The 8,498-nt window shown below is 37.4% G+C and overlaps 1 protein-coding gene across 2 annotated transcripts in view; it reads left to right on the top strand.

Annotated features, from left to right (window-relative positions):
• tefb (TEF transcription factor, PAR bZIP family member b) overlaps window positions 1-8,498 on the top strand; it is a 140,113-nt gene that overhangs the window by 91,863 nt on the left and 39,752 nt on the right. The gene's annotated exons all lie outside the window — the stretch shown is intronic.

Below are 8,498 nucleotides of genomic sequence, written 5' to 3'. Positions count from 1 at the left end.
TTTCAACCAGGGTGACCTGGTATCCAGATGAACATGTGTAGCATACACCTTCTTTCTTCACACATTCATGCATGGTTTCAGATTGAGTCACCATTGGTAGTATTGTGTTTGCTGTGAAAGTCTTTTCATCGCTGCCCCTTCCAAACATCACCAGATTGAGATTTGAAAATTTGATTTGCACTGAAAAAACAAGTAAAACTTGTGTTACTATAGTTTAAAAACATTCAATATTTTTTGGCTTATATTATTTGGCAATATTATAGGCTTATTCCACATCTTTTTTTTTAGATTTCTTTCCTACTTCTTACAACATGAAAAATATTTGTTTTAAAGATCATCAGTGTTCACTTAAAGGGTAACTAAACACTAAAACAACTTTTTTAGTTAATGATCTGTAAGAATGGAGCTTCATAAATGCTGTTCATTGATTTGAGTACATTTTTTGACATTTGGGTTTAAAAGTGTTTTAATTCTACAATATATGGTGTAGAAACGTCTGAGTGCTGCCCTCTTCAGGTTGAACGGTGGCTACTGCAGTTGAATTTTCCTATTGGAAGTTGTGGTACCCTCAGATGGTACCAGGTAACCACGCCCTTGCCTACAGAGAGATTTGTTTCAGGAATTTGGGATCGTACTCAGTTTATTTAGTCTGCCAGGAACTTTCGGGAGTGGGACTTGGACATCCTGATTGGTTGAGTTCACCCAGCATTTTAATTCAACCGCCATTTTTTAAAAGTCTGTTGCGGTGCGTGCAGTAAGAGTTTTTTGCTATTCGAATCAGCAACAGAGTTTAAAAAATACAGATGGACAAAAAATAAGATTCAGGCTTTGTTAAGCTTATATGCGGAGCACAAAATCCAGTAGGAACTGATAAGTCGCAGGGAATTCTGGGAATTTCAATTTATGTTTTTTCACTGTAAATTATATAGTGACTTGTTCTTTTTTTACTTCCAAAACGTGTACATTTAATGGTATTTTTCTGTAAATTTAAAGGGGGGGTGAAATGCTGTTTCATGCATAGTGAGTTTTTCACACTGTTAAAGAGTTGGATTCCCATGCTAAACATGGACAAAGTTTCAAAAATGAAGTTGTAAGTTTGATGGAGTAATTCTGTTCCAAAAATACTCCTTCCGGTTTGTCACAAGTTTCGGAAAGTTTTTTTCGAATACGGGCCTGTGTGACGTCAGAGTCGCCGGAATTTCCTTATACGGGTCTTAAGGGCACTTCTCCCGGAAGGGCGCGCGCGCATCTGTAGCCTAGTGCGTGCGAGAGTACGCCTATGCCCATCAGGGCGCTGGGCTCGGCTGCGCTGCAATTAAAAAAATGGCACCAAAAAAGTGTGTTTTTGGTTGCCAGGGCAAGACAACATTGCACAAATTTCCAAAGAACCCAGCGTTAAGGGACCTGTGGATGGATTTTGTTTTTCCAGAGCAGCAACGGAGTTGTGCAAGTGTTTTTGTTTGTTCCCTTCATTTCGACAGTAATAGTTTTATAAACAAGGCCCAGTTCAACGCCGGATTTGCAGATCGCCTAATACTCAAAGATGGAGCAGTCCCAACGATAAAGGTTCACGGTCGTGCGTTGGAACCGCAGGCGGTGAGTAAAACTGCTTCAAATGTCTGTGAGTTGTTAACTATCGGCGTGTAAGCACAGAAAGTAAACAACATGATCACATACAGTTAATGTATCTATGGAGCATGCGATGTATGGTGTGTGTTTAAATACATTTGTTTAGCTGGCCACTGTAGGTGTCAGTTTGTTTATTGTAAAAATAAATCATGTCCTCATAAACCAGTCTGTCTGTTTACAACACACAAATGTTGTAAAACTCGCGCATGACATGGTGTTCTAAAAACACTGCGCTCAAGTTCAAATCATTTCTATTTTTAAAAAAACGCTCGAGACCTTATGTTTTTCACCCATTTCACTGCCCATCTCACGTTTTTGTGAGCAAAAACGCGTTCTGTATGAACGAGCCCTTATATTGTTTAAGTTATAAGTTATACCGTTCCAGTAGACCTACACACCACATAGAGACGTCCTGCTGTAGTCGTTGCTGCTGCTGCTGCTGGTCGTCTTCAATCTCAGCCTCGGGATCTTATTCTGGATCAAAAATGTATGGCTGAATCTGATTGTTAGTCATGGTTTATTTTCGGATGTCACTCACAGCTTCCAGACGCTCTCAACGCAAAAGCTTCGCGCGCTCGTGTCGTGATTATTTAGCTCCGCCCACACGGTACGCCTCCACCCGCTCGGGTTTTTCCGGAAAGACTCGGTACATCCTATCTTTCTTTTATAAATATAATAAAACTAAAGACTTTTTGGAGATATGAAGGATGCAATACTACTCTATAGGTACTCAAGATTAACATGAGATTGAGTGAAACTGTGCATTTCACCCCCCCTTTAAACTTAATGTCTGGTTTGATCAATTACAGTAATTCTCTGTATATAGAATGGAAACTTACTGTTAACCGATTTAACAGGTTTTACCATAGCATTTTACACCCTTTAACCATTAAAATCAGATAATTTTTACAGTGTTTTTTTATGATAATGTTTTATTGTTTATTGGGCCTACTTTGGGTTTTATACAAATTGCAGGATTTTTAGCACAAACTTTTCTAGCACTAAAGTTTGTAAGATAAATCTTAAACACTTTTCATCTCATATAATAACTATATAAATCCTGTGCAGCAGAAAGACAAAACAATTGTTCCGATACAAAGTCCCGTAGTATGAATATTGTGTTGTGATTCAAGGATTGTAGCATGACTGTGATTACTTACTGTCTGCATCCGTTGTGCTCTGATGTGATGAGGGTTTCAACATTGAAATTTTTTTTTGTGTGATCTCAGGTGCTGGAGGAGAAAATACAGTATCATCAAATTAATGCTTATGAAATCAAAATCATGAATCTGAGCTTTGTATATATGGCCTTTTTATGTATATTTAACATGAAGCTTTATTTAATACCTTGCCATAACACTTACCAGTCTTATTTAAGGAGCTGAACCTCTGACTTTTTCCTCTCTGTTCCACTGTTTCCATCTTTTTAATCTCATGATGTGGCTGTTCAAGGGATATAAATGGCATATCTGGTGGTAACTCATATATGTCTGGGGTGCAATGCCTTCCCTCATTCATTTTAATCAAGGCATTGATTTTCTCAAATATCTGAAACTGAGAATGGCCACTTTTTTCTTTAAATTTGTAGTACATGCATCCTTCACTCTGTAAGCTGAGAACAGCTTCATTCTCCTTAGCAATGCTGTAGTTCATCGGACTCATCAACACTACTATGGTATGTTTCATGGTATCATCTGACAAGTTATTCATAAACTTCATTATATTGCTGTTCTTCTCTGGGAGATGTGAATGCAGAATTGGCAGAAGCACATGTGGACCTGAAGCGGACATTTCCACACAACTTTTCAGTGCCTGAGAAATCTGGGCTTCAGGAACCTGTCTGTCAAAGAGATTTGGTGTGGTGATCACTGATATGCGTTGAGTCTCAAAGCATCCTCTGGCTCTCTCAGGACACTGCTGAAGGCAAGGAGGAACGTCGATGTCAAATGCTTCTCTTCCCAAGAGAACATTTCCAATTGTGCTTTTTTCTTCCCAGTTCTCTCCCAATATCCAAATTCTTAGTTCAGACACTAGAATTAAAGAAATCAAGTATAGCGTTAGTTCTGGCAGGTCATGTCAGTCAAGCTCGGATCAGCTGACTCTCAGCCTATCACAGCATCCCTACGGTCCATCTGTATTATTTATCTGCTTTATTGCATTGCTCAGGAGTTAATTTCCCTCCTCCATCCCCAGCTCCTCCTCTCATCCACAGTTGGGACTTGCACAATAAATTCCCTGGTGTTGAATTAACAGCTCTGTGTTCATATGGGAACCATGCAGCGGGTGTTAAATTATTGAAGACACCTGATGATAACCAGCAGAATCACTGAAGGAAAGAAACACAAGGGGTGCGTCCCAATTCGCATACTATCCGTCCTAAATAGTATTTGAAAATATAAATTAGTACATCCCAAATTGTAGTATGTTGAAATGAGTCTTCCAAATATACCCAGATGGTCTACAGAGGTGGGTAATCCAGGGGTCAGAAAGTAAAAGTCCTGCCATATGTTTATTCCACCCATGAACTCAGTCAGCTGATTTCACTAATTAGTTCTCTCTCCTGTCTGAATTAGCAAATCCAGGTGATTGGAACAAAATACTGAGGAGGACTTTTACTTTCTGAACCTGGACTATACACCTCTGCAAATGCCACATGTCAGCCAAGAGCAAAGAAATAAACCCCAACTGGACCTTATCGTAGCCAAAATATCTGTGTATATTAAATATGGAGTAATTTCAGCCTTAGATGAAATCCACTGAAGATAAAAGAAGACATTAAATCTGTGAAGATCTCAACAGAGGAGGATTCAACAACTCCACAAACAGCATTACCAGCTTCACTTATTACTAACCAGACTGACTTTATTTCTGTCATCTCTCATGGAGGAGCGGAAGCATAAAGGAGGAGTGACGACGCTGAAGATCGAGAGAGGAACAGGCCTGATTTTAGGTTGTGTTTTTTGTTTCTGTTTTGGGTAGCCAGCAGTCGTCCGCGAGGGGCTGCTGGCGGTTCTTTTTGTTTTTGTATTTGTTTTATTTTGAAAATTAAAATGTTTAAATGTTCGCCGGCTCCTGCCTCCTTCTTCCCTGAATCTTAAACATTGCTACAATGATATTGTTGTATTTTTGTATAGCGATATATTGTAACACGATATATTGTTGCACCCCTAATCTGTAGTGTGCACTCTGAGCAGTGTTCATTTAACACTGAGGATAAAAATACACACCATGAAGCGTATTTTAACAGTAATAAACTCTTTAAATTAAATTAAATAAAATTAATAAAATTAATGTCAAGCAACCTGCAACCTTCTTTACACTATAACAGTCTGATTACTAAATGAAACTTATAATTTCTAATATAGAATATAGTATAGAAATAGAAATACAGTATAGAAAGTTCATTGCACTTTAATGTTCTGTTGGAATTTAAATGGTTTCTGTTATCTGTGTTTTGTGGGTCACCATTGTGATGAAGAGTAGAGCCTGTGTTTAGGTCAAGGAGAAGACAGTGACTCTTTGATAATAAAGTGCATGTTGCTTTATTTAAAGAGAAATATCAGTGTAGTTGCCTATGCAGTGATTTATTCATGCATATATTCTATTGTTAATGGTAAGCTGATATTTTAGTGGTTATATTTGGTTACGGGTTTGTACATTTATATCAAGCAAAATTCTTTATTAGTGGATTCAAATGAAATAAACTGCTGTTACCTCTGCTGCCAGTATTTCACTGTTAATTTATAATTTAAGCGTGTTATTGTAACCTTGCAACCGAATTCAAGGTTTGCGTTCTCGAGACACCAGGAACTGTTTTTGTGTAAATGAGCGGCCGGATCGCATTAAAGGTTTTCTGTTAGAACGGTGTCGTGTTAGCGGCCCCTAAGTTAATGACTAATGATCGTTGCGACGGAAGTGAATCAATCAAAACTAACTTTAGCTGGACAATAACTTTATTCTAGAGCTGCTGTAAAGCCAAAACAATCTCTGTTACTTTAATTTACTATTATATATATATATATATATATATATATATATATATATATATATATATATATATATATATATTAAAAGCGCTATATAAATTAAGCTGACTTGACTTTTAAGTTTACGGTCGGCTCGCCTTTTTCCTTTTGCAGTCTAAACATTTCACTTCAGTTGATGGTCTTCGACTGTTTTTTCCATTAATGTTAAAGGTTTGGTACCCAGTGCTGCCATGCAGTTCACTATTTTTTTTAAAACATATTTATTTTACAGTGTAACGGGGTTATATCCCTGCTTTAATCCATACTAGGTTGCATGGATGGGCAAAGAGTTCTTGCCCAGAACAGAACCATATGCTAATTGTCAATCTTCTCTGACAATATTGGTCCTGACAGAAAGTATTGCAATGTAAATATCATTGATATGACAAAGTGTAAAAACAACAGACATAATTGTAAAAAGGTTTTATAAGAAGGCATTATATTGACTTTGTCTTTGCACTTACAGTTTGGAGGTTCACTCATGCTGTTTCTTCTCCGTGTTGGTCTTCCCTCCTCTTTGCATGATGTAGCTGTTGATTAATTGCAAGATGAGTTTCAAAAACTGCTTACATTGAAAAAATATCAACCTTTTGAACTTTCCCTGCATTGCACATTTTGGATGTCAGACAAATTAACTCATGCTGATTGGTAGAGCACTCCATGATAAGCAAAACACCCAATATGTGCAGTGCTGGTTAGGCTTTTTTGTTTTACTGACTCTATTGTTCAATCTCGTTCATCAAAATTAACTAATCTTTTTACTAAGTCATTTCAGGGGCTTTAAATGTTATACTTTTAACAGGCAAATTCCCCGAACACATCCACCTACGCAATCTTGATCATATTCTGAATTAAGAAATCATTATAATGCAGTCAAAAATAATTTACAGGGAACATTAATACTTCCGAGTCTTTTGTTCATTTGTCGCGTGACAGAGGCAATGAACGGTTCATGAACGACTCATCACGGCGCGGGGAAAAAACATACATGTTGAAAGGCTGTGAGTCCTCTAGATTCTATCCCCGAGCCCGAACTTGGCCCGACATTTCCCGTCAGTATCCTCGGGCCGGGCTCTTGATCTATAGACGTGCACTCCCAACGCAATAGAGTGCGGCGCGGGACTAGATTTGATGGCCGAGTGCGAGCGCGGGCGGTAATACACTCACTCTGTGTGTGCGGGAGAATAAAAAGATTCGCGGGACTCCCGCAAACTAGAAATATCTATGAATAAAACATATGAAAACCAGTACATTTTTATTTATCTGTTGCAGAAAAGCAACAATAACAACTAAAGCAAAATAGAAACGATTTACAGGCCAGAGTTTCTATTTATAACATGTTTGCAGCGTTGAGCGACTTAGCCAATCACAGACATATGTGTTGATTTTTTGAACGCAATGGCCAATCAGAAGCATTTAAGATAGACTCTCCTCACCGCTCAAAACGGACTTTTTGTTCAGTGCTGAATTCTGTAAGCTGGCAAATGCTCTAATTATAACAAAGTGTAGGCCTATATTATGAAAGATTCATTGTGCAGTTAGCTTCATTGATAATAACAGAGATGTGTGAGATTGCGATGAACTGATGTCAGCTTTTTAGGAGCAACAGCAACCTGTGCTTAAAAAAAAAGAAGTAAAAATCGAGAATCGAATCGAACCGTGACCTTAGAATCGAAATTGTATTGAATCGAGGATTTGGAGAATCGTGACACCCCTATTATTTATAACATCTTGGATCATACTCACAATGTTGAGCCGCCATTTCAAAGTTCCAGGCTCGCAAATAAACGTGAAAGTATTTATGTTGCTCTCCTGACACACTTTTTTTTAAAGGTTCAATAACCTAACATTGCATGTAAAGCAGGGGAGTTTCATGTATATGTTTAATATAACTCACAATTCCGCCAGAAAAGATTATTCAATCCAAGTTAATTCAACAGAATAAATGAAGAAAGGCTTTTTGTTACGATACATAGACTCAGTGACAGAGTGTTTATTTGCAGCACAGAGCAAACAGGTAAGTAGGCCTAATCAGAGCAAAGATACTTGAGTTGGATGGATAATAACTGAATTGTCCTTGCTTAAAGATACAAGTATTCATAGATGACTGGACAGACGGATCGCTGAAGCACACACCTCGGCTCGCTGACTGGTACGTATGGAAAAACATACAGGAATGAGGCGCCGGCGGCTCAGAGAGCCTGGAAGGATCGGCCTCGTCCACAGTCCCATATTGAAAAGGTTTGGTAAAAACACCTGTGATTCTTATATGTTCTAGCAGAATTTTGTAAAGGACAGGTATATGCTGCAAAAACCACATATATAAATTGCATAATATTTATGTATTTTTAATCATATATGTCATATATGTCCACCATTGGCTTTTGGCTTGGTTAGTCAGGACATTTAATTTTATATTTAACTATTACATTAACTATTTATTATTACAACATTATTTTCATGTTATCTCTGTAAAGCTGCTTTGAAACAATATGTATTGTAAAAAGCACTATATAAATAAAGGTGACATGACTCTACAAATAAAGCCATATAGATTTTCATGATGTAAAAACATAGGAAAATAATGCTAATTTAATATGAATGTCCAGTATATCTCTAAGTTTAGTTAGGATTCTACAAGATACAGTTGCATATTTCACATATCAATAGATCACCAGATTTCATTTTCATTTGTAACAATTTCTCTGAAGTTTATCACAGTAAATTTAGGATACAACAGTTTTATTCTTAACCTACAAATATAAAACTTTCCTAAATGTCGAGGAGATTCTTATGCGTTCTGTGTTAAATTGTGTAATCATTTTTGAAAGGTATTCCTCATAC

This window comes from Siphateles boraxobius, unplaced genomic scaffold (assembly GCF_051911475.1).
Source record: "Siphateles boraxobius isolate OS27281-9 unplaced genomic scaffold, OSU_SipBor_1 49, whole genome shotgun sequence".
Lineage (NCBI taxonomy): Eukaryota > Metazoa > Chordata > Actinopteri > Cypriniformes > Leuciscidae > Siphateles > Siphateles boraxobius.
This window is presented reverse-complemented; position numbering and strand designations above follow the sequence as displayed.